This window comes from Oncorhynchus keta, unplaced genomic scaffold, assembly GCF_023373465.1.
Source record: "Oncorhynchus keta strain PuntledgeMale-10-30-2019 unplaced genomic scaffold, Oket_V2 Un_contig_8159_pilon_pilon, whole genome shotgun sequence".
NCBI lineage: Eukaryota > Metazoa > Chordata > Actinopteri > Salmoniformes > Salmonidae > Oncorhynchus > Oncorhynchus keta.
The window spans coordinates 1-26198 of NW_026289890.1; the positions used below are offsets into that span (position 1 = coordinate 1).

The window sequence follows — 26198 nt, forward strand, 5'->3', positions numbered from 1 at the left end:
GGAAATGATTCACTAGACGCTGGTATTGTGATGACATCGTCATCTTATGGGACATGGGAGTTGTTGATTTTCCTGTTCTGTCGCTGACGTTTAGGCTACATCAAGAGACCTCAGTCAGAGGGCCCAGAACAGCAACAGCTTCAATCTCTACAAGCCCACCCTGAGAGACAGAGACACACAGAGACACACAGAGAGACAGAGAGACACACAGAGAGACAGAGAGAGACAGAGAGAGACAGAGAGAGACACACAGAGAGACACACAGAGAGACAGAGACACACAGAGAGACAGAGAGACACACAGAGACACACAGAGAGACAGAGAGACACACAGAGAGAGAGAGACACACACAGAGACACACACACAGAGAGACACACAGAGAGACAGAGACACACAGAGAGAGACAGAGACACACACAGAGAGACACACAGAGAGACAGAGACACACAGAGAGACAGACACACACAGAGAGACACACAGAGAGACAGAGACACACAGAAGGACAGAGACACACAGAGAGACAGAGACAAAAATAGCATTCAAGTACTTCTCATGTTTGTTGTCAGTCACATCACATGGTTAGGTTCTGTATTGCCATGGAAACAGTGTAATGAGATGAAGCGCAGATCCTCACCCTGGGCAGGCAGCGACCTGGTAGGCAGCCCGAGCTGGGAAGCTACTGCTGAAAACAAAAAGGAGAGGAACACAAAACATGGTTACATACTGTAGATCTCATACAAGACATAAGTAACGTCTTTTTAATATATTTAAAAACGTTTTTTTACTTCGTTTCTCCCCAATTTTCGTGGTATCCAATTGTTTTGTCTCATCGCTACATCTCCCGTACGGGCTCGGGAGAGACGAAGGTTGAAGGTCACGCGTCCTCCGTACACAACCCAACCTGCTTCTTAACACAGCGCAACCACCCGGAAGCCAGCGCACTAATGTGTCAGAGGAAACACCGTGCACCTGGCAACCTAGGTTAGCGTGCACTGCTTGCCCGCCACAGGAGTCGCTGGTGCGCAATGAGACAAGGATATCCCTACCGACCAACCCCTCCCTAACCCGGACGACGCTAGGCCAATTTGTGCGTCGCCCACGGAGCTCCGGTCGGTTACGACAGAGCCTGGGCGCGAACCCAGAGTCTCTGGTGGCACAGCTGGCGCTGCAGTACAGCGCCCTTGACCAACATGCAGTCCAAGCTGTTAGGGAATCATCTTACGTAGACAGACACGGCTTGTCAATCAGGTCAGCGAGGTTTAGATGCTGACTGAATCTGTATGAAGGTAGGTACCTCTACCTTTAACTCCAGTCACTGTCATGGCAGTGCTCAAACCTACTCAAGGGAAGTGCCACAAACATGATCATCCCCACCTCCCTTACATACCATACTCAGTCTCTTGGGAAACAGTGACACTATGTGAAGTGCGCCTCCCTCCCTTACATACCATACTCAGTTTCTTGGGAAACCGTGACACCTTGTGGACACTATGTGAAGTGCGCCTCCCTTACATACCATACTAAGTCTCTTGGGAAACAGTGACACCCTGTGGACACTATGTGAAGTGTGCCTCCCTTATATACCATACTAAGTCTCTTGGGAAACAGTGACACCCTGTGGACACTATGTGAAGTGCGCCTCCCTTACATATCATACTAAGTCTCTTGGGAAACAGTGACACCCTGTGGACACTATGTGAAGTGCCAGAACCTTCAGAATACTTCTAATACATATCAGCATAACAAAACAAGGAGGATCCCAACAATATCAATATTTAGAGGATTCAACAACATGAATATTCAACAGGAAGAGTCCCAACAACATGAGGATTCAACAAGAACGATCCCAACAACATGAATATTCAACAGGAAGAGTCCCAACAACATGAATATTCAGAGGATTCAACAAGAAGGATCCCAACAACATGAATTTCGATGATTCAACAACATGAATATTCAACAGGAAGGATCCCCATCAACATGAATATTCAACAGGAAGGATCCCAACAATATGAATATTTAGAGGATTCAACAGGAAGGATCCCAACAATATGAATATTTAGAGGATTCAACAGGAAGGATCCCAACAACAGAGAAACTTACATGTTTTATAGACATCATTCACACTGACGAAGTCATTCATGTCAACCAAAAGAACCGTGGTTTTCACGACTGTGGGAAAAGAAAACAAATCAGGAAATTAATGGTTTTTGCTTGATACAGTTTCTAAACATCTAATACAAGTGTTTATAAAACATCATAACTTACCACTGTCATATCCACACCCTGCTTCCTTCAGGATCTCCCCATGTTTACCAGAGCCTGTATGGGATAGGGAATGCATTCAACTGAAATGTGTCTTCCGCATTTAACTGACATAGTCGACATCCACGGAGCCCGGGAACAATGGGTTAACTGCCTTGTTCAGGGGAACAGTGGGTTAACTGCCTTGTTCAGGGGTTAACACATGGGTTAACTGCCTTGTTCGGGGGGAACAATGGGTTAACTTACTTGTTCAGGGAACAGTGGGTTAACTGCCTTGTTCAGGGGAAACAGATTAACTGCCTGTTCAGGGGAACAGTGGGTTAACTGCCTGTTCAGGGGAACAGTGGGTTAACTGCCTTGTTCAGGGAACAAGTGGGTTAACTGCCTTGTTCAGGGAACAATGGGTTAACTGCCTTGTTCAGGGGAACAGTGGGTTAACTGCCTTGTTCAGGGGGAACAGTGGGTTAACTGCCTTGTTCAGGGGAACAGTGGGTTAACTGCCTTGTTCAGGGGGAACAGTGGGTTAACTGTCTTGTTCAGGGAAGAGTGGGTTAACTGTCTTGCTCAGGGGAACAGTGGGTTAACTGCCTTGTTCGGGAACAGTGGGTTAACTGCCTTGTTCAGGGGAACAGTGAGTTAACTGCCTTGTTCAGGCAGAAACAGTGGGTTAACTGCCTTGTTGGGAACAGTGGGTTACCCTCGCCTTGTTCGGGAACAGTGGGTTAACTGCCTTGTTCGGGGGAACAGTGGGTTAACTGCCTTGTTCGGGGGAACAGTGGGTTAACTGCCTTGTTCGGGGAACAGTGGTTAACTGCCTTGTTCGGGGAACAGTGGGTTAACTGCCTTGTTCGGGGAACAGTGGGTTAACTGCCTTGTTCGGGGGAACAGTGGGTTAACTGCCTTGTTCGGGGGAACAGTGGGTTAACTGCCTTGTTCGGGAACAGTGGGTTAACTGCCTTGTTGGGGAACAGTGGGTTAACTGCCTTGTTCGGGGAACAGTGGGTTAACTGCCTTGTTGGCAGCTGGGGAACAGTGGGTTAACTGACTTGTTCGGGGGAACAGTGGGTTAACTGCCTTGTCCTGGGAACAGTGGGTTAACTGCCTTGTTCGGGGAACAGTGGGTTAACTTCCTTGTTGTTAACCGCTAGGCTACCTGCCGCCCCCACACTCTAACCGCTAGGCTACCTGCCGCCCCCACACTCTAACCGCTAGGCTACCTGCCGCCCCCACACTCTAACCGCTAGGCTACCTGCCGCCCCCACACTCTAACCGCAAGGCTACCTGCCGCCCCCACACTCTAACCGCTAGGCTACCTGCCGCCCCCACACTCTAACCGCTAGGCTACCTGCCGCCCCCACACTCTAACCGCTAGGCTACCTGCCGCCCCCACACTCTAACCGCTAGGCTACCTGCCGCCCCCACACGCTAACCGCTAGGCTACCTGCCGCCCCCACACTCTAACCGCTAGGCTACCTGCCGCCCCCACACTCTAACCGCTAGGCTACCTGCCGCCCCCACACTCTAACCGCTGGGCTACCTGCCGCCCTAACACTCTAACCGCTAGGCTACCTGCCGCCCCCACACTCTAACCGCTAGGCTACCTGCCGCCCCACACTCTAACCGCTGGGCTGCCCGCCGCCCCCACACTCCTAACCGCTAGGCTACCTGCCGCCCCCACACTCTAACCGCTAGGCCACCTGCCGCCCCCACACTCTAACCGCTAAGCTACCTGCCGCCCCCACACTCTAACCGCTAGGCTACCTGCCGCCCCCACACTCTAACCACTAGGCTACCTGCCACCCCCACACTCTAACCGCTAAGCTTCACCTCACCTGTTTGGTCTGAGCCTGGACCCCTCCCTCCACCAGCTGACCAGAGGCAGGGTCCATCCCCAGCTGGCCTGACACGTACATGGTCCTGTCCACCACCACCGCCTGGCTGGGAGACAGAACAACCAATATGAACACAGGACTGGACAGCTGATAAGATATGTACCAACATGGGGCAGGTGAAATGATCTCTCTGTCACATTCAAGATATCATAGACACTACTACTACTACTACTACTACTACTACTACTACTACTACTGCAGTTACTACTACTACTACAGTTACTACTACTACTACTACTACTACTACTACTACTAATACTGCTACTACCACTCACCGCTACACTACTGCAGTTACTACTACTACTGCTGCTACTGTTACTACTACTACATTACTACTACTACTACTGCTACTACCACCACCCTACTACTACCGCTACTACCACTACTTCTGCTACTACTACTGCTACTGCTACTACTTCTGCTACCGCTACTACTTCTGCTACTACTTCTGCTACTACTACTGCTACTGCTACTACTACTGCTACTACTACTGCTACTACCGCTACTACTACTGCTACTACTACTACCTCTACTACTTAAATGAGGCAAATAAATAAAATGTCCTCAGTCTTTTCCATCCAGAACACAATTAACACTGTTGTTTGACTTTCCTGAAATCTAAATTGATACTTTACTGCCACCTACTGGTTAAACTGAGCAACCATACTGGGGACTGTTTCTGAATGTCATCTAATACAATATAGTGTGTACAATATACAGTAGGCTTAGAGTGCAACGACAGTGTCAGTCCACAGAATGCTCCATTCCAACACATAACCTCTGTGCCAACTCTGCCAGTCACAGGCCTTCAGTCAAAAAGCACTTTAACCTGAAATAAAACTCAAAGCCTCTCTCTCCAGTTTACAGCGGCGCCACAGCTCCACCTCCCACGATTATTGGGTAAAAGGGTGACACCCCTACCGTAACAGACCGCGAATGTCCCTTCACAGGCAGAATAGAAATGCCAATACCGCATGTGTGATTCATTGTACTCTGCGTAGACACACGAACAATGTTTTAAAATAGTTGCTTAATGAATGAATGCAAACAAGAACATACTATTCTTATATATAAACATAAATACTTCGGACTCCGACATTGCTCGTCCTAATATTTCTATATTCCATTATTTCACATCGTGCTTCTGCACTTTTAGATACTACAGCGCCGTTGAAGACAGGAACACAAGCATTTCGCTACAACCACAATAACATCCTGCTAAATATGTGTATGCGATCAATTTGATTAGATTTTTTTTTTTAATAGTTCAACGCCTTCAGATCAATAGTGTGATAAAGGCTGCACAGACCACCAACCTGTACGGCCCGGATAGCTGCTGGCGCTTTAGTGGTGTTGATTATCTTCCTGATGATCGAAGACATGATTAGAATTTGACAAAAAAAACTCTTCACTTAAAACAAAGAAGTTCCTGGTCTGAAGCCGGTGGACCTCTGAAATGACAGATCAGCCGGTAGAGCGCGTCTACTACCGTAAAGTCTCAACTAAACGGGCCTACAAGTTTCATTAGACCCACAACTTATATTATTGTAATCGTTGTGGGTATTGGCCGGGTACTGATATTTGCCCAAAAACCGAAATGACGCTAAATTCAAAAAGTGTCATTTATTTTCCGACAATTTTGCCATATTTTATTGACGTGACTAAATATATCTACTACATAAATAAAGTTTAAATCAAATTTAAAACATATCTACTATATACTACCTTTCCCATGAACACAATTGAACCGGAACAAGATATACGTCATATTTATGCGGAAGAGGAAGAGCTGAAGACATAAATGTGAGCGTAACGGCGTGGTTTTTAAACATAACTGTTCCTCCATTCAGGATTTGAAAGTCAATATATGGTCAGTTACTTTTACAAATACATTGTGGTGTGATGGAAGTGGATTACTTCATAACTCGTTAGCGTAGCCTGTTTGTGTCATGCAAAGTAGTCGCATGATGTCCCAATGTGTTGCTAAGTAGCTAATTTAGCTAGCTAGTCTGCGGAGGTGGAGATTGACTGGCATGTCTTTCAAAGGTTTGCTGACAATAACATCCGATCAGTGACTGTGCAATTCACTCTTAAATAGTAGCTAGTAGCCTGCTCGTGTCCCACGATAGGATCATTTTTTGACAGCACCATTAGCCTTATTATCAATGAGTCATGTTTATTTTCTGCAGAGCTATCAAACATGTCTACAGCCAAGCACAGGATGCGCGATAAGAAGATGAGGAACCAGCCGATCAACGTCACCTATTCCTCCCAGGGCAGCTCACACTGGAGGAACGGAGGGGACACCCTTACAGGTCGAGGCCATGATCTGTCTCCACATCCATGGGGCCAGGGTCCGCCCACTCAGGCCATGCCCAGAGAGGGGGCTGGGTCCGGGGCCACCAGAGAGAAGGACACGGGGATACCCGCAGGCTCTGCCCACACACATCACTGGTAAGAACACCTTCCCTCTGCATACAGTTGTCAAATGTATTTTAAATGGATGCTCATGTCTTGATGGGTTTTAAACTGATACAGGTTCTGACTGAGCACTTCTGCATGTCGAAGTTGAACCAGCTGTAAATCAACAGCTTTTATTACATTAAATTCAAATGGCATTTAGAATGAGTACATAATGTCTGATGCTCCAGCCCATTGACTCCCAGCCAGCCTTTTTGTGATGTTTGGTGCTGTGCCTCCTCAGCCTCAGCGTTTGCCAAGGCCCGGGCTGCAGAGGTGAACGCCATGTTGATGGCCGTCACCAAGACAACGGGCAGCTCCCATGTGTTCGGAGCTCTTCCTAAACACATGAGGAGGAGGGCCATGAGTCATAACACCAAGAGACTGCCCTGCAGGCTGAGAGACATGGCCAACAACATGGTGGGTTTGTCTAAGTAACACACACACACACTTAGTCTCTCACACACACAGTCACACTTAGTCTCACACACACACAGTCACACTTAGTCACACACACAGTCACGCTTAGTCACACATAGTCACACACACACGTTCCCAGTCTCACTTAGTCACACACACACACACACACACAACACACACACACACACACACACACACACACACACACACACACACACACACACACACACACACACACAGTCACACTTAGACACACACACACACACAGTCACACTTAGTCTCACACACACACACAGTCACACTTAGTCTCACACACACACAGTCACACTTAGTCTCACACACACACACAGTCACACTTAGTCTCACACACACACAGTCACACTTAGTCTCACACACACAGTCACACACACACACAGTCACACACACACACACACACACAGTCACACACACACACACACTCAGTCACACACACTCAGTCACACACACTCCGTCACACACACACTCAGTCACACACACTCCGTCACACACACACTCAGTCACACACTCAGTCACACACACTCAGTCACACACACTCAGTCACACACACACTCAGTCACACACACTCAGTCACACACACTCCGTCACACACGCACTCAGTCACACACGCACTCGGTCACGCACGCACTCGGTCACGCACGCACTCGGTCACGCACGCACTCGGTCACGCACGCACTCGGTCACGCACGCACTCGGTCACGCACGCACTCGGTCACGCACGCACTCGGTCACTCACACACACACTCGGTCACTCACACACACACTCGGTCACTCACACACACACTCGGTCACTCAAACACACACTCGGTCACACACACACTCGGTCACACACACTCTCGGTCACAGTGAAACGTGTCCTTTCTCTCTCTTGACTTTAAAGCATGGTCCCAGATCTGTCTCTGTTATTGTCATGACCATACATGGAGGAAGGACTGGCCACACCTGGAGCCGGACTGGTCACACCTGGAGCCTTCTGGTCACACCTAGAGCCGGAATAGTCACACCTAGAGCCGGACTGGTTACACCTAGAGCCTTCTGGTCACACCTAGAGCCTTCTGGTCACACCTAGAGCCTTCTGGTCACACCTAGAGCCGGAATAGTCACACCTAGAGCCGGACTGGTTACACCTAGAGCCTTCTGGTCACACCTAGAGCCTTCTGGTCACACCTAGAGCCGGACTGGTCACACCTAGAGCCTTCTGGTCACACCTAGAGCCTTCTGGTCACACCTAGAGCCTTCTGGTCACACCTAGAGCCGGACTGGTCACACCTAGAGCCTTCTGGTCACACCTAGAGCCTTCTGGTCACACCTAGAGCCTTCTGGTCACACCTAGAGCCGGACTGGTCACACCTAGAGCCGGACTGGTCACACCTAGAGCCTTCTGGTCACACCTAGAGCCTTCTGGTCACACCTAGAGCCGGACTAGCCACACCTCGGACTAGCCACACCTAGAGCCGGACTGGCCACACCTAGAGCCGGACTGGCCACACCTAGAGCCTTCTGGTCACACCTAGAGCCGGACTAGTCACACCTAGAGCCGGACTAGCCACACCTAGAGCCGGACTAGCCACACCTAGAGCCGGACTAGCCACACCTAGAGCCGGACTAGCCACACCTAGAGCCGGACTAGTCAAACCTAGAGCCGGACTAGCCACACCTAGAGCCGGACTGGCCACACCAAGAGCCGGACTGGCCACACCTAGAGCCGGACTGGCCACACCTAGAGCCGGACTGGCCACACCTAGAGCCGACTGGTCACACCTAGAGCCGGACTGGTCACACCTAGAGCCGGACTGGTCACACCTAGAGCCGGACTGGTCACACCTAGAGCCGGACTGTCACCTAGAGCCGGACTGGTCACACCTAGAGCCGGACTGGTCACACCTAGAGCCGGACTGGTCACACCTAGAGCCGGACTGGTCACACCTAGAGCCGGACTAATATAAACATCCTGTATGTTTCCTCTCTGGTCCAGTTGGAGAAGAGTCAGAAGGCTGGTCAGAGGTGAAGAAGGAACAGTCCAAGAGCAAGAGCCGAAGCCGGCGTCGCCACGGCAACATGCTCCTGGAGTTCAACCGCCGCCAGCGGAAGAACCTGTGGCTGGAGACGCACATCTGGCACGCCAAGCGCTTCCACGTGGTCAAGAGATGGGGCTACTGTCTGGGAGACAGGCCAACCTACAAGTGTTACAGAGCCTGCTACAGAGCCATGAGCTCCCACTGTCTCCTACAGGTTAGTGTCTTTACCCACGGAGGCTTTTTTTGGAGGCTGGATATCTGGGAAGCACTTTGGGACAACTGATAGGAAATACATTTTGATTTGATTGACTGATTTTATAAGGTCCTGTTCAAATTACTGCTCAATAAGGTTAGGAGTTCTCCAGACCTGGGATAACTCTAGTTTTAAATTACGGCTCAATAAGGTTAGGAGTTCTCCAGACCTGGGAAAACTCTAGTTTTAAATTACTGCTCAGTAAGGTTAGGAGTTCTCCAGACCTGGGAAAACTCTAGTTTTAAATTACTGCTCAGTAAGGTTAGGAGTTCTCCAGACCTGGGAAAACACTAGTTTTAAATTACTGCTCAGTAAGGTTAGGAGTTCTCCAGACCTGGGGATAACTAGTTTTAAATTACTGCTCAGTAAGGTTAGGAGTTCTCCAGACCTGGGGATAACTAGTTTTAAATTACTGCTCAGTAAGGTTAGGAGTTCTCCAGACCTGGGGATAACTAGTTTTAAATTACTGCTCAGTAAGGTTAGGAGTTCATCAGACCTGGGAAAACTCTAGTTTTAAATATTCTTTGTGGAAAGTTTAAAACATTTCTGGGGGACTATTTTCAATACAGATCCCCAACAGTGAGGGACATGAATCACCTTAACATTGAGCTAGATCTAGACAACAGTGAGGGACATGAATCACCTTAACATTGAGCTAGATCTAGACAACAGTGAGGGACATGAATCACCTTAACATTGAGCTAGATCTAGACAACAGTGAGGGACATGAATCACCTTAACATTGAGCTAGATCTAGACAACAGTGAGGGACATGAATCACCTTAACATTTAGCTAGATCTAGACAACAGTGAGGGACATGAATCACCTTAACATTTAGCTAGATCTAGACAACAGTGAGGGACATGAATCACCTTAACATTGAGCTAGATCTAGACAACAGTGAGGGACATGAATCACCTTAACATTGAGCTAGATCTAGACAACAGTGAGGGACATGAATCACCTTAACATTGAGCTAGATCTAGGCAACAGTGAGGGACATGAATCACCTTAACATTTAGCTAGATCTAGACAACAGTGGGGGACATGAATCACCTTAACATTGAGCTAGATCTAGACAACAGTGAGGGACATTGATCTAGACAACAGTGAGGGACATTGATCTAGACAACAGTGAGGGACATGAATCACCTTAACATTGAGCTATATCTAGGTAACTGTGAGGGACATGAATCACCTTAACATTCAAAGTACAACAGTTTCAGAATGACTAAAATACAGGCATAATATAATACAGTAACACTTGACGTTCTTTACTGTGGGATCTCTACAATAGTAGTCTCTGTAACAGTTCTAATAGGTTTACTGTGGGATCTCTACAATAGTAGTCTCTGTTACAGCTCTAATAGGTTTACTGTGGGATCTCTACAATAGTAGTCTCTGTTACAGCTCTAATAGGTTTACTGTGGGATCTCTACAGTAGTAGTCTCTGTAATAGGTTTACTGTGGGATCTCTACAATAGTAGTCTCTGTAACAGCTCTAATAGGTTTACTGTGGGATCTCTACAATAGTAGTCTCTGTAACAGTTCTAATAGGTTTCCTGTGGGATCTCTACAATAGTAGTCTCTGTAACAGCTCTAATAGGTTTACTGTGGGATCTCTACAATAGTATTCTCTGTAATAGGTTTACAGTGGGATCTCTACAATAGTAGTCTCTGTTACAGCTCTAATATGTTTACTGTGGGATCTCTACAGTAGTAGTCTCTGTAACAGTTCTAATAGGTTTACTGTGGGATCTCTACAATAGTAGTCTCTGTAACAGCTCTAATAGGTTTACTGTGGGATCTCTGCAATAGTAGTCTCTGTAACAGCTCTAATAGGTTTACTGTGGGATCTCTACAATAGTAGTCTCTGTTACAGCTCTAATAGGTTTACTGTGGGATCTCTACAATAGTAGTCTCTGTTACAGCTCTAATAGGTTTACTGTGGGATCTCTACAATAGTGGTCTCTGTAATAGGTTTACTGTGGGATCTCTACAATAGTAGTCTCTGTAACAGTTCTAATAGGTTTACTGTGGGATCTCTACAATAGTAGTCTCTGTTACAGTTCTAATAGGTTTACTGTGGGATCTCTACAGTAGTAGTCTCTCTAATAGGTTTACTGTGGGATCTCTACAATAGTAGTCTCTGTAACAGTTCTAATAGGTTTACTGTGGGATCTCTACGATAGTAGTCTCTGTAACAGCTCTAATAGGTTTACTGTGGGATCTCTACGATAGTAGTCTCTGTAACAGCTCTAATAGGTTTACTGTGGGATCTCTGCAATAGTAGTCTCTGTAACAGCTCTAATAGGTTTACTGTGGGATCTCTACAATAGTAGTCTCTGTAACAGCTCTAATAGGTTTACTGTGGGATCTCTACAATAGTAGTCTCTGTAACAGCTCTAATAGGTTTACTGTGGGATCTCTACAATAGTAGTCTCTGTAACAGTTCTAATAGGTTTACTGTGGGATCTCTACAGTAGTAGTCTCTGTAATAGGTTTACTGTGGGATCTCTACAATAGTAGTCTCTGTAACAGCTCTAATAGGTTTACTGTGGGATCTCTACAATAGTAGTCTCTGTAACAGTTCTAATAGGTTTACTGTGGGATCTCTACAATAGTAGTCTCTGTAACAGCTCTAATAGGTTTATTGTGGGATCTCTACAATAGTAGTCTCTGTAACAGCTCTAATAGGTTTACTGTGGGATCTCTACGATAGTAGTCTCTGTTACAGCTCTAACAGGTTTACTGTGGGATCTATACAATAGTAGTCTCTGTAAAGTATATAATCAATTTAAACTGTTTTCTACTCAGGTCTGGTGTTCACACGGTACATGAGCGACAACCACTTTAAGTGTTTGCTTTGTGATCAGTTATGAATACAGCATTTTGGTAAATTTGTCTTTTTGCGGTTTCCAAACTGTAAAATTATATTTTGAAGTGTTAGAGGATTCACTTAGGGTTACATACTGTCCCCCCCCCCCTACCCAGGACATGTCGTACTACTGCTGTGTGGAGTTACAGGGGCCAGGGGAACAGCTGTTAGCTGCTCTGTCTAAGCTGACCAGCAAGGAAACTGGTAAGTACTTGTTTCGTGTTTTCCCTCCTCAACAAACAAACAACCACAATTGTCAATCATGCTGCGTTTTAGATGGTACGAGGTAGATGGTACGAGGTAGATGGTACGAGGTAGATGGTACGAGGTAGACGGCATGCTGCGTTTTAGATGGTACGAGGTAGACGGTACGAGGTAGACGGCATGCTACGATGTAGATGGTACGAGGTAGATGGTACGAGGTAGACGGCATGCTGCGTTTTAGATGGTACGAGGTAGATGGTACGAGGTAGATGGTACGAGGTAGACGGTACGAGGTAGACGGTACGAGGTAGATGGTACGAGGTAGATGGTACGAGGTAGACGGCATGCTGCGTTTTAGATGGTACGAGGTAGATGGTACGAGGTAGACGGCATGCTGCGTTTTAGATGGTACGAGGTAGATGGTACGAGGTAGACGGCATGCTGCGTTTTAGATGGTACGAGGTAGATGGTACGAGGTAGACGGCATGCTGCGCTTTAGATGGTACGAGGTAGATGGTACGAGGTAGACGGCATGCTGCGTTTTAGATGGTACGAGGTAGATGTCATGCTGCGTTTTAGATGGTACGAGGTAGACGGCATGCTGCGCTTTAGATGGTACGAGGTAGATGGTACGAGGTAGATGTCATGCTGCGTTTTAGATGGTACGAGGTAGACGGCATGCTGCGTTTTAGATGGTACGAGGTAGATGGCATGCTGCGTTTTAGATGGTACGAGGTAGACGGCATGCTGCGTTTTAGATGGTACGAGGTAGACGGCATGCTGCGTTTCAGATGGTACGAGGTAGACGGCATGCTGCGTTTTAGATGGTACGAGGTAGACGGCATGCTGCGCTTTAGATGGTACGAGGTAGACAGCATGCTTTAGATGGTACGAGGTAGACGGCATGCTGAGCTTTAGATGGTACGAGGTAGACGGCATGCTGCGCTTTAGATGGTACGAGGTAGACGGCATGCTGCGTTTTAGATGGTACGAGGTAGACGGCATGCTGCGTTTTAGATGGTACGAGGTAGACGGCATGCTGCACTTTAGATGTTACGAGGTTGACGGCATGCTGCGTTTTAGATGGTACGAGGTAGACGGCATGCTGCGCTTTAGATGGTACGAGGTAGACGGCATGCTGCGTTTTAGATGGTACGAGGTAGACGGCATGCTGCGCTTTAGATGGTACGAGGTAGATGGTACGAGGTAGACGGCATGCTGCGTTTTAGATGGTATGAGGTAGATGGTAGGAGGTAGACGGCATGCTGCGCTTTAGATGGTACGAGGTAGACGGCATGCTGCGCTTTAGATGGTACGAGGTAGATGGTACGAGGTAGACGGCATGCTGCGCTTTAGATGGTACGAGGTAGATGTCATGCTGCGCTTTAGATGGTACGAGGTAGACGGCATGCTGCGTTTTAGATGGTACGAGGTAGATGGTAGGAGGTAGATCGTACGAGGTAGATGGTACGAGGTAGACGGCAAACTAAGATGTCCGTTGTTTTCAACGAGAGCGCAACGGTAAACGCCGTTGAGGCACGGCGGTGAATGCCTTCAGCCGCCACGGTAGACGGGACTTGGCCACCAGAGTTTAAAAAAATATTTCACCTTTTACCATCTGTGTTGTTTTCTACTGGATGTTGATATGCACCGTTTAGTGAAATCACCATAGCAACGCGTACCGTCGTGCCGCAGCATCGCTCTGCCGACTGGTCTTCATGTCCCTCGTCTAAAACGCAGCACGCTCTGTCGACTGGTAACACAGCACGCTCTGCCGACTGGTAACACAGCACGCTCTGCCGACTGGTCTTCATGTCCCTCGTCTAAACGCAGCATCGCTCTGCCGACTGGTCTTCATGTCCCTCGTCTAAACGCAGCATCGCTCTGCCGACTGGTCTTCATGTCCCTCGTCTAAACGCAGCATCGCTCTGCCGACTGGTCTTCATGTCCCTCGTCTAAACGCAGCATCGCTCTGCCGACTGAACTTCATGTCCCTCGTCTAAACGCAGCATCGCTCTGCCGACTGGTCTTCATGTCCCTCGTCTAAACGCAGCATCGCTCTGCCGACTGGTCTTCATGTCCCTCGTCTAAACGCAGCATCGCTCTGCCGACTGGTCTTCATGTCCCTCGTCTAAACGCAGCATCGCTCTGCCCACTGGTCTTCATGTCCCTCGTCTAAACGCAGCATCGCTCTGCCCACTGGTCTTCATGTCCCTCGTCTAAACGCAGCATCGCTCTGCCGACTGGTCTTCATGTCCCTCGTCTAAACGCAGCATCGCTCTGCCGACTGGTCTTCATGTCCCTCGTCTAAACGCAGCATCGCTCTGCCGACTGGTCTTCATGTCCCTCGTCTAAACGCAGCATCGCTCTGCCGACTGGTAACGCAGCATCGCTCTGCCGACTGGTATGACTGGTCTTCATGTCCCTCGTCTAAACGCAGCATCAGTCTCGATTTTATATACAAGTATTTCAGTATAAAGTTTAGATGTGTTGGATTCTAGCTTGAAAGACACTTATTCATGTTGCCATATTAGATCGTATTGATGACTTTACATGTATAATGGATGACTGTGTTGGGGTCAGTGGAGGATGGATGAGAACCAAGTGTACGGAAAGTTACTGAGTGTGGGATTGTTTTTTTTTTTTTTGGAGTCGGGTGGTCTAACAAGTATGTGACTCGCTGCGTTGTGGTATTATTGACGATGACGCGTGTTGTACCTGCAGGGCCTACGTTTGCAGCAGCCATGTGTGTGTCAGGCAGGAGACAGGGCAGTGTGGTGGTGTACCGAGCAGGACAGTACCCTCTCCAGCCCCTGGGGCCTGTCACGTTCCTCTGGAGGCCCACAACGCAGGGCCGGGGGCCAGGGAGGACCAGGGCTCCCAGGGATCAACACACAGACAGCTGTGGATCTGGGCTCACCCCGCCATGAAAACGGTCAGAGCGACTAATACGCCGAATCAATCGGTAGTAGAAGTATCGAACAACCATTTAACTATTGATTGATGGTGTCTTTATTGTTGTCTATAATCTGGTGAACTCAGATGTCCCCTTTGGGATCGGTCATGTACTATCCAATCAGATGTCCCCTTTGGGATCGGTCATGTACTATCCAATCAGATGTCCCCTTTGGGATCGGTCATGTACTATCCAATCAGATGTCCCCTTTGGGATCGGTCATGTACTATCCAATCAGATGTCCCCTTTGGGATCGGTCATGTACTATCCAATCAGATGTCCCCTTTGGGATCGGTCATGTACTATCCAATCAGATGTCCCCTTTGGGATCGGTCAAGTACTATCCAATCAGATGTCCCCTTTGGGACCGGGAAAGTACTATCCAATCAGATGTCCCCTTTGGGATCGGTCAAGTACTATCCAATCAGATGTCCCCTTTGGGATCGGGAAAGTACTATCCAATCAGATGTCCCCTTTGGGATCGGTAAAGTACTATCCAATCAGATGTCCCCTTTGGGATCGGAAAGTACTATCCAATCAGATGTCCCCTTTGGGATCGGGAAAGTACTATCCAATCAGATGTCCCCTTTGGGATCGGGAAAGTACTATCCAATCAGATGTCCCCTTTGGGATCGGTCAAGTACTATCCAATCAGATGTCCCCTTTGGGATCGGTCAAGTACTATCCAATCAGATGTCCCCTTTGGGATCGGTAAAGTACTATCCAATCAGATGTCCCCTTTGGGATCGGTCATGTACTATCCAATCAGATGTCCCCTTTGGGATCGGTCATGTACTATCCAATCAGATGTCCCCTTTGGGATCGGTCATGTACTATCCAATCAGATGTCCCCTTTGGGATCGGTAAAGTACTATCCAATCAGATGTCCCCTTTGGGATCGGTAAAGTATTATCCAATCAGATGTCCCCTTTGGGATCGGTCAAGTACTATCCAATCAGATGTCTCCTTTGGGATCGGGAAAGTACTATCCAATCAGATGTCTCCTTTGGGATCGGGAAAGTACTATTCATTCTGACTGTGCTCTGTGTCGTGACTGTGCTCTGTGTCGTGACTGTGCTCTGTGTCGTGACTGTGCCCTGTGTCGTGACTGTGTCGTGACTGTGTCGTGACTGTGTCGTGACTGTGTCGTGACTGTGTCGTGACTGTGTGTGTCGTGACTGTGTCGTGACTGTGCCCTGTGTCGTGACTGTGCCCTGTGTCGTGACTGTGCCCTGTGTCGTGACTGTGCCCTGTGCTCTGTGTCGTGACTGTGCCCTGTGCTCTGTGTCGTGACTGTGCCCTGTGCTCTGTGTCGTGACTGTGCCCTGTGCTCTGTGTCAGGACCTCCTCCCAGAGCTGCAGGCTGTCTGTCAGTGTTCTGAGGCTGTCCTTCCACCTGCTCCAGTGGACCCTGTCCCACAGCCAGCCCCTACCCCCACCTTGGCCCCCGGTCCTGGGGCTGGTCCTGAGGCGGTGCAGGCCTCTGGTTCTGGTTCTAAGAGGAAGTGGGCCTCCAGGGAGCCTGAGGCTGCTGGGCCACCAGCCAAGAAGCTCCTGGGATACAGTACCATTTCTGCTACCACACCCGTAACCTGGAGGTCCAGTACCACTGGTATAGTCATCAGGTGGGTTCTGACTGGTACCACTGGTATAGTCATCAGGTGGGTTCTGACTGGTATAGTCATCAGGTGGGTTCTGACTGGTACCACTGGTATAGTCATCAGGTGGGTTCTGACTGGTACCACTGGTATAGTCATCAGGTGGGTTCTGACTGGTACCACTGGTATAGTCATCAGGTGGGTTCTGACTGGTACCACTGGTATAGTCATCAGGTGGGTTCTGACTGGTATAGTCATCAGGTGGGTTCTGACTGGTACCACTGGTATAGTCATCAGGTGGGTTCTGACTGGTACCACTGGTATAGTCATCAGGTGGGTTCTGACTGGTACCACTGGTATAGTCATCAGGTGGGTTCTGACTGGTACCACTGGTATAGTCATCAGGTGGGTTCTGACTGGTACCACTGGTATAGTCATCAGGTGGGTTCTGACTGGTACCACTGGTATAGTCATCAGGTGGGTTCTGACTGGTATAATCATCAGGTGGGTTCTGACTGGTCTAGTCATCAGGTGGGTTCTGACTGGTATAATCATCAGGTGGGTTCTGACTGGTACCACTGGTATAGTCATCAGGTGGGTTCTGACTGGTACCACTGGTATAGTCATCAGGTGGGTTCTGACTGGTACCACTGGTATAGTCATCAGGTGGGTTCTGACTGGTATAGTCATCAGGTGGGTTCTGACTGGTACCACTGGTATAGTCATCAGGTGGGTTCTGACTGGTACCACTGGTATAGTCATCAGGTGGGTTCTGACTGGTACCACTGGTATAGTCATCAGGTGGGTTCTGACTGGTACCACTGGTATAGTCATCAGGTGGGTTCTGACTGGTACCACTGGTATAGTCATCAGGTGGGTTCTGACTGGTACCACTGGTATAGTCATCAGGTGGGTTCTGACTGCTTTGATTTAGTCATATTTAGTTTTTTGTCAATTTTATAAACACCTCCCTTTTATAAACACCTCCCTTTTATAAAACCCTCCCTTTATAAAACCCCTCCCTTTATAAAACCCCTCCCTTTATAAAACCCCTCCCTTTATAAAACCCCTCCCTTTATAAACCCCTCCCTTTATAAACCCCTCCCTTTATAAACCCCTCCCTTTATAAACCCCTCCCTTTATAAACCCCTCCCTTTATAAACCCCTCCTTTTATTAAACCCTCCTTTTATTAAACCCCTCCTTTTATTAAACCCCTCCTTTTATTAAACCCCTCCTTTTATTAAACCCTCTCCTTTATTAAACCCTCTCCCTTTATTAAACCCTCTCCCTTTATTAAACCCTCTCCCTTTATTAAACCCCCTCCCTTTATTAAACCCCCTCCCTTTATATAACCCCTCCTTTATTCTCAACCATGTGGACTTCCTGAATGTTGTTGTTTACTGTTTGCAGTGACCTCACCATGGAGATGGTGCGGTATCGTCTGATTGGACCTCTATCACATTCCGTTCTGACTGAAACCCTGGCCCCTGCCACACACTGTGATGTAAGAACCTGGGACGATTTATCTAGAGGCCAGCTAATCACCAGGGATGATTTATCTGGAGGCCAGCTAATCACCTGGGATGATTTATCTGGAGGCCAGCTTAATCACCTGGGATGATTTATCTGGAGGCCAGCTAATCACCAGGGATGATTTATCTGGAGGCCAGCTAATCACCTGGGATGATTTATCTGGAGACCAGCTAATCACCTGGGATGATTTATCTAGAGACCAGCTAATCACCTGGGATGATTTATCTGGAGACCAGCTAATCACCAGGGATGATTTATCTGGAGACCAGCTAATCACCTGGGATGATTTATCTGGAGGCCAGCTAATCACCTGGGATGATTTATCTGGAGACCAGCTAATCACCTGGGATGATTTATCTGGAGACCAGCTAATCACCTGGGATGATTTATCTGGAGACCAGCTAATCACCTGGGATGATTTATCTGGAGGCCAGCTAATCACCAGGGATGATTTATCTGGAGGCCAGCTTAATCACCTGGGATGATTTATCTGGAGACCAGCTAATCACCCGGGATGATTTATCTAGAGACTACATCCTGTTTGTTCCAGTGTAAGGTGTTAGACAGGTGTTTTATCTAGAGACTACATCCTGTTTGTTCCAGTGTAAGGTGTTAGTCAGGTGTTTTATCTAGAGACTACATCCTGTTTGTTCCAGTGTAAGGTGTTTTATCTAGAGACTACATCCTGTTTGTTCCAGTGTAAGGTGTTAGTCAGGTGTTTTATCTAGAGACTACATCCTGTTTGTTCCAGTGTAATCAAATCAAATCAAATTTTATTTGTCACATACACATGGTTAGCAGATGTTAAATGCGAGTGTAGCGAAATGCTTGTGCTTCTAGTTCCGACAATGCAGTGATTACTTGTTGGTTATCTAACTAACAATTCCAAAACTACTGTCTTATACACAGTGTAAGGGGATAAGGAATATGTACATAAGGATATATGAATGAGTGATGGTACAGAGCAGCATACAGTAGATGGTATCGAGTACAGTATATACATATGAGATGAGTGTGTAGACAAAGTAAACAAAGTGGCATAGTTAAAGTGGCTAGTGATACATGTGTTACATAAGGATGCAGTCGATGATGTAGAGTACAGTATATACATATGCATATGAGATGAATAATGTAGGGTAAGTAACATTATATAAGGTAGCATTGTTTAAAGTGGCTAGTGATATATTTACATAATTCCCATCAATTCCCATTATTAAAATGGCTGGAGTTGGGTCAGTGTCAATGACAGTGTGTTGGCAGCAGCCACTCACTGTTAGTGGTGGCTGTTTAACAGTCTGATGGCCTTGAGATAGAAGCTGTTTTTCAGTCTCTCGGTCCCAGCTTTGATGCACCTGTACTGACCTCGCCTTCTGGATGATAGCGGGGTGAACAGGCAGTGGTTCGGGTGGTTGATGTCCTTGATGATCTTTATGGCCTTCCTGTAACAACGGGTGGTGTAGGTGTCCTGGAGGGCAGGTAGTTTTGCCCCCGGTGATGCGTTGTGCAGTCCTCACTACCCTCTGGAGAGCCTTACGGTTGAGGGCGGAGCAGTTGCCGTACCAGGCGGTGATACAGCCCGCCAGGATGCTCTCGATTGTGCATCTGTAGAAGTTTGTGAGTGCTTTTGGTGACAAGCCGAATTTCTTCAGCCTCCTGAGGTTGAATAGGCGCTGCTGCGCCTTCTTCACGACGCTGTCAGTGTGAGTGGACCAATTCAGTTTGTCTGTGATGTGTATGCCGAGGAACTTAAAACTAGCTACCCTCTCCACTACTGTTCCATCGATGTGGATAGGGGTGTTCCCTCTGCTGTTTCCTGAAGTCCACAATCATCTCCTTAGTTTTGTTGACGTTGAGTGTGAGGTTATTTTCCTGACACCACACTCCGAGGGCCCTCACCTCCTCCCTGTAGGCCGTCTCGTCGTTGTTGGTAATCAAGCCTACCACTGTTGTGTCGTCCGCAAACTTGATGATTGAGTTGGAGGCGTGCGTGGCCACGCAGTCGTGGGTGAACAGGGAGTACAGGAGAGGGCTCAGAACGCACCCTTGTGGGGCCCCGTGTTGAGGATCAGCGGGAGGAGATGTTGTTGCCTACCCTCACCACCTGGGGGCGGCCCGTCAGGAAGTCCAGTACCCAGTTGCAAAGGGCGGGGTCGAGACCCAGGGTCTCGAGCTTGATGACGAGCTTGGAGGGTACTATGGTGTTGAATGCCGAGCTGTAGTCGATGAACAGCATTCTCACATAGGTATTCCTCTTGTCCAGGTGGGTTAGGGCAGTGTGCAGTGTGGTTGAGATTGCATCGTCTGTGGACCTATTTGGGCGGTAAGCAAATTGGAGTGGGTCTAGGGTGTAAGGTGTTAGTCAGGTGTTTTATCTGTATTCCAGGCTCCAGGTAAATCCAGACCATCTCCCTTCTGGTGGCCAGATCACTGCAGAGACGACTGTAACATGTCTCTTCATCAACAACAAGCTGGTGTCTTCAACATGCTCAAAGGTGAGTTCCTCACAACTACATTCCTCATTCATTACCTACATTCATTAGATGAGATCAGGGCTCTCCAACCCTGTTCCTGGAGAGAGACCCTCCTGTAGGTTTTAACTCCAACCCTGTTCCTGGAGAGAGACCCTCCTGTAGGTTTTAACTCCAACCCTGTTCCTGGAGAGAGACCCTCCTGTAGGTTTTAACTCCAACCCTGTTCCTGGAGAGAGACCCTCCTGGAGGTTTTAACTCCGACCCTGTTCCTGGAGAGAGACCCTCCTGTAGGTTTTAACTCCAACCCTGTTCCTGGAGAGAGACCCTCCTGGAGGTTTTAACTCCGACCCTGTTCCTGGAGAGAGACCCTCCTGGAGGTTTTAACTCCAACCCTGTTCCTGGAGAGAGACCCTCCTGTAGGTTTTAACTCCAACCCTGTTCCTGGAGAGAGACCCTCCTGTAGGTTTTAACTCCAACCCTGTTCCTGGAGAGAGACCCTCCTGGAGGTTTTAACTCCAACCCTGTTCCTGGAGAGAGACCCTCCTGGAGGTTTTAACTCCAACCCTGTTCCTGGAGAGAGACCCTCCTGGAGGTTTTAACTCCAACCCTGTTCCTGGAGAGAGACCCTCCTGTAGGTTTTAACTCCAACCCTGTTCCTGGAGAGAGACCCTCCTGTAGGTTTTAACTCCAACCCTGATTCAGCTTATCAACCAGCTAATCATTAGAATCAGGTGCACTAGATTGGGGTTGGAGTTAAAACCTACAGGAGGGTTTCTCCAGGAACAGGGCTGGAGTTAAAACCTACAGGAGGGTCTCTCTCCAGGAACAGGGTTGGAGTTAAAACAGACCAAAGCGTACCTCATGTCTGTCCTGTCTCTCCTCCAAAGCGAACCTCATGTCTCCTGTCTCTCCTCCCCTCCAAAGCGTACCTCATGTCTGTCCTGTCTCTCCTCCCCTCCAAAGCGTACCTCATGTCTGTCCTGTCTCTCCTCCTCTCCAAAGCGTACCTCATGTCTGTCCTGTCTCTCCTCCCCTCCAAAGCGTACCTCATGTCTGTCCTGTCTCTCCTCCCCTCCAAAGCGTACCTCATGTCTGTCCTGTCTCTCCTCCCCTCCAAAGCGTACCTCATGTCTCTCCTCCTCTCCAAAGCGTATCTCATATCTGTCCTGTCTCTCCTCCCTCTACCTCATGTCTGTCCTGTCTCTCCTCCCCTCCAAAGCGTACCTCATGTCTGTCCTGTCTCTCCTCTCCTCCAAAGCGTAACTCATGTCTGTCCTGTCTCTCCTCCTCTCCAAAGCGTACCTCATGTCTGTCCTGTCTCCCCTCCAAAGCGTACCTCATGTCTGTCCTGTCTCTCCTCCAAAGCGTACCTCATGTCTGTCCTGTCTCCTCCCCTCCAAAGCGTACCTCATGTCTCTCCTCCCCTCCAAAGCGTACCTCATGTCTGTCCTGTCTCTCCTCCAAAGCGTATCTCATGTCTGTCCTGTCTCTCCTCCCTCTACCTCATGTCTGTCCTGTCTCTCCTCCCTCTACCTCATGTCTGTCCTGTCTCTCCTCCCCTCCAAAGCGTACCTCATGTCTGTCCTGTCTCTCCTCCAAAGCGTACCTCATGTCTGTCCTGTCTCTCCTCCAAAGCGTACCTCCTGTCCTGTCTCCCCTCCAAAGCGTACCTCATGTCTGTCCTGTCTCTCCTCCCCTCCAAAGCGTACCTCATGTCTGCCCTGTCTCTCCTCTCCTCCAAAGCGTACCTCATGTCTGTCTTGTCTCTCCTCCAAAGCGTACCTCATTTCTGTCCTCTCTCCTCCAAAGCGTACCTCATGTCTGTCCTGTCTCCCCTCCAAAGCGTACCTCATGTCTGTCCTGTCTCTCCTCCCCTCCAAAGCGTACCTCATGTCTGTCCTGTCTCTCCTCCCCTCCAAAGCGTACCTCATGTCTGTCCTGTCTCTCCTCCCCTCCAAAGCGTACCTCATGTCTGTCCTGTCTCTCCTCCCCTCCAAAGCGTACCTCATGTCTGTCCTGTCTCTCCTCCCCTCCAAAGCGTACCTCATGTCTGTCCTGTCTCTCCTCCCCTCCAAAGCGTACCTCATGTCTGTCCTGTCTCTCCTCCCCTCCAAAGCGTACCTCATGTCTGTCCTGTCTCTCCTCCCCTCCAAAGCGTACCTCATGTCTGTCCTGTCTCTCCTCCCCTCCAAAGCGTACCTCATGCCTGTCCTGTCTCTCCTCCTCTCCAAAGCGTACCTCATGTCTGTCCTGTCTCCTCCCCTCCAAAGCGTACCTCATGTCTGTCCTGTCTCTCCTCCCCTCCAAAGCGTACCTCATGTCTGTCCTGTCTCTCCTCCCCTCCAAAGCGTACCTCATGTCTCTCCTCCCCTCCAAAGCGTACCTCATGTCTGTCCTGTCTCTCCTCCCCTCCAAAGCGTACCTCATGTCTGTCCTGTCTCTCCTCCCTCTACCTCATGTCTGTCCTGTCTCTCCTCCCCTCCAAAGCGTACCTCATGTCTCTCCTCCTCTCCAAAGCGTACCTCATGTCTGTCCTCTCTCCTCCAAAGCGTACCTCATGTCTGTCCTGTCTCTCCTCCAAAGCGTACCTCATGTCTGTCCTGTCTCCCCTCCAAAGCGTACCTCATGTCTGTCCTGTCTCCCCTCCAAAGCGTACCTCATGTCTGTCCTGTCTCTCCTCCCCTCCAAAGCGTACCTCATGTCTGTCCTGTCTCTCCTCCCCTCCAAAGCGTACCTCATGTCTGTCCTGTCTCTCCTCCCCTCCAAAGCGTACCTCATGTCTGTCCTGTCTCTCCTCCCCTCCAAAGCGTACCTCATGTCTGTCCTGTCTCTCCTCCAAAGCGTACCTCATGTCTGTCCTGTCTCCCCTCCAAAGCGTACCTCATGTCTGTCCTGTCTCTCCTCCTCCAAAGCGTACCTCATGTCTGTCCTGTCTCTCCTCCCCTCCAAAGCGTACCTCATGTCTGTCCTGTCTCCCCTCCAAAGCGTACCTCATGTCTGTCCTGTCTCCCCTCCAAAGCGTACCTCATGTCTGTCCTGTCTCTCCTCCCCTCCAAAGCGTACCTCATGTCTCTCCTCCCCTCCAAAGCGTACCTCATGTCTGTCCTGTCTCTCCTCCCCTCAGGTGTGTACTCCACAGCAGAGGTCCCAGCCGGCTCAGTTCTGGGTCTGACGGTGGATGACCCCAGATTGACCTTACCAAACAAGAGAAGCAAGGCCGTGTCTGACATCAGGAAGGCACAAGGTAACCTCTGAGCCAGTAGCCATGGTAACCTCTGAGCCAGTAGCCATGGTAACCTCTGAGCCAGTAGCCCATGGTAACCCCTGAGCCAGTAGCCATGGTAACCTCTGAGCCAGTAGCCATGGTAACCCCTGAGCCAGTAGCCCATGGTAACCTCTGAGCCAGTAGCCATGGTAACCCCTGAGCCAGTAGCCCATGGTAACCCCTGAGCCAGTAGCCATGGTAACCCCTGAGCCAGTAGCCATGGTAACCTCTGAGCCAGTAGCCATGGTAACCCCTGAGCCAGTAGCCCATGGTAACCTCTGAGCCAGTAGCCATGGTAACCCCTGAGCCAGTAGCCATGGTAACCCCTGAGCCAGTAGCCTTGGTAACCCCTGAGCCAGTAGCCATGGTAACCCCTGAGCCAGTAGCCCATGGTAACCCCTGAGCCAGTAGCCATGGTAACCCCTGAGCCAGTAGCCATGGTAACCTCTGAGCCAGTAGCCAGGGTGGGGGTGGTTCAGACAGGTCCGATATAGTTTACATTACATCATTAGTTCTCCTTTAGGGTGATTCCATGGTAACCTCTGAGCCAGTAGCCATGGTAACCTCTGAGCCAGGAGACAGGGTGGGGGTGGTTCAGACAGGTCCGATATAGTTTACATTACATCATTAGTTCTCCTTTAGGGTGATTCCATGGTAACCTCTGAGCCAGTAGCCATGGTAACCTCTGAGCCAGGAGACAGGGTGGGGGTGGTTCAGACAGGTCCGATATAGTTTACATTACATCATTAGTTCTCCTTTAAGGTGAAACTGTGAAACTGACGTAGCCGACTACCTAATATTCAAATGAGAACGCATACAAGAAAATGTCATAGATTTGTTCCCTGCTGAACGGGACCCTGTGTTTGTGATGGTGATGGGTCCTGAGGCTTTGTGGGTAGGGAGGTTCTGTGGGTCATTCTCTGGTCCTGTGCTCCTGGGGAGCCTCTGCTCATCCATGCAGATGTCCCAGGTTCGAATCCTGGCAGGACCCTGTGCTCAGACCACGCCCTCAGAGGTTCACACCCACTTCCTTATTTACCTTTTTAGTACCTGGCTGGGGGTTGCATCACCCACTTCCTTATTGACCTTTTAGTACCTGGCTGGGGGTTGCATCACCCACTTCCTTATTGACCTTTTAGTACCTGGCTGGGGGTTGCATCACCCACTTCCTTATTGACCTTTTAGTACCTGGCTGGGGGTTGCATCACCCACTTCCTTATTGACCTTTTTAGTACCTGGCTGGGGGTTGCATCACCCACTTCCTTATTGACCTTTTAGTACCTGGCTGGGGGTTGCGTCACCCACTTCCTTATTTACCTTTTAGTACCTGGCTGGGGGTTGCATCACCCACTTCCTTATTGACCTTTTTAGTACCTGGCTGGGGGTTGCATCACCCACTTCCTTATTGACCTTTTAGTACCTGGCTGGGGGTTGCATCACCCACTTCCTTATTGACCTTTTAGTACCTGGCTGGGGGTTGCGTCACCCACTTCCTTATTGACCTTTTAGTACCTGGCTGGGGGTTGCATCACCCACTTCCTTATTGACCTTTTTAGTACCTGGCTGGGGGTTGCATCACCCACTTCCTTATTGACCTTTTTAGTACCTGGCTGGGGTTGCGTCACCCACTTCCTTATTGACCTTTTAGTACCTGGCTGGGGTTGCGTCACCCACTTCCTTATTGACCTTTTAGTACCTGGCTGGGGGTTGCATCACCCACTTCCTTATTGACCTTTTTAGTACCTGGCTGGGGGTTGCATCACCCACTTCCTTATTGACCTTTTTAGTACCTGGCTGGGGGTTGCATCACCCACTTCCTTATTGACCTTTTTAGTACCTGGCTGGGGGTTGCATCACCCACTTCCTTATTGACCTTTTAGTACCTGGCTGGGGGTTGCATCACCCACTTCCTTATTGACCTTTTAGTACCTGGCTGGGGGTTGCATCA

The 26198-nt window shown here is 49.0% G+C and overlaps 1 long non-coding RNA gene and 2 pseudogenes across 21 annotated transcripts; 2 read left to right on the plus strand and 1 right to left on the minus strand.

Moving 5' to 3' along the window:
- Positions 1–633: 633 nt before the first annotated feature.
- LOC118382894 (2-iminobutanoate/2-iminopropanoate deaminase-like) lies at positions 634–5810 on the minus strand (annotated as a pseudogene).
- Positions 5811–5936: 126 nt separating this feature from the next.
- Positions 5937–26198, plus strand: part of LOC127926747 (ribonucleases P/MRP protein subunit POP1-like) — a 32584-nt pseudogene continuing 12322 nt past the window's right edge.
- On the plus strand, positions 12547–13793 carry LOC127926748 (uncharacterized). 21 transcript variants are annotated; one of them, XR_008125024.1, is made up of 4 exons: positions 12547–12583; positions 12903–12935; positions 13129–13161; positions 13760–13793. It is a non-coding gene; the product is annotated as an uncharacterized LOC127926748 (long non-coding RNA). The 21 variants fall into 21 exon arrangements; XR_008125023.1 differs by lacking the exon at positions 13760–13793 and adding an exon at positions 13713–13746; XR_008125012.1 differs by lacking the exon at positions 13760–13793 and adding an exon at positions 13680–13729.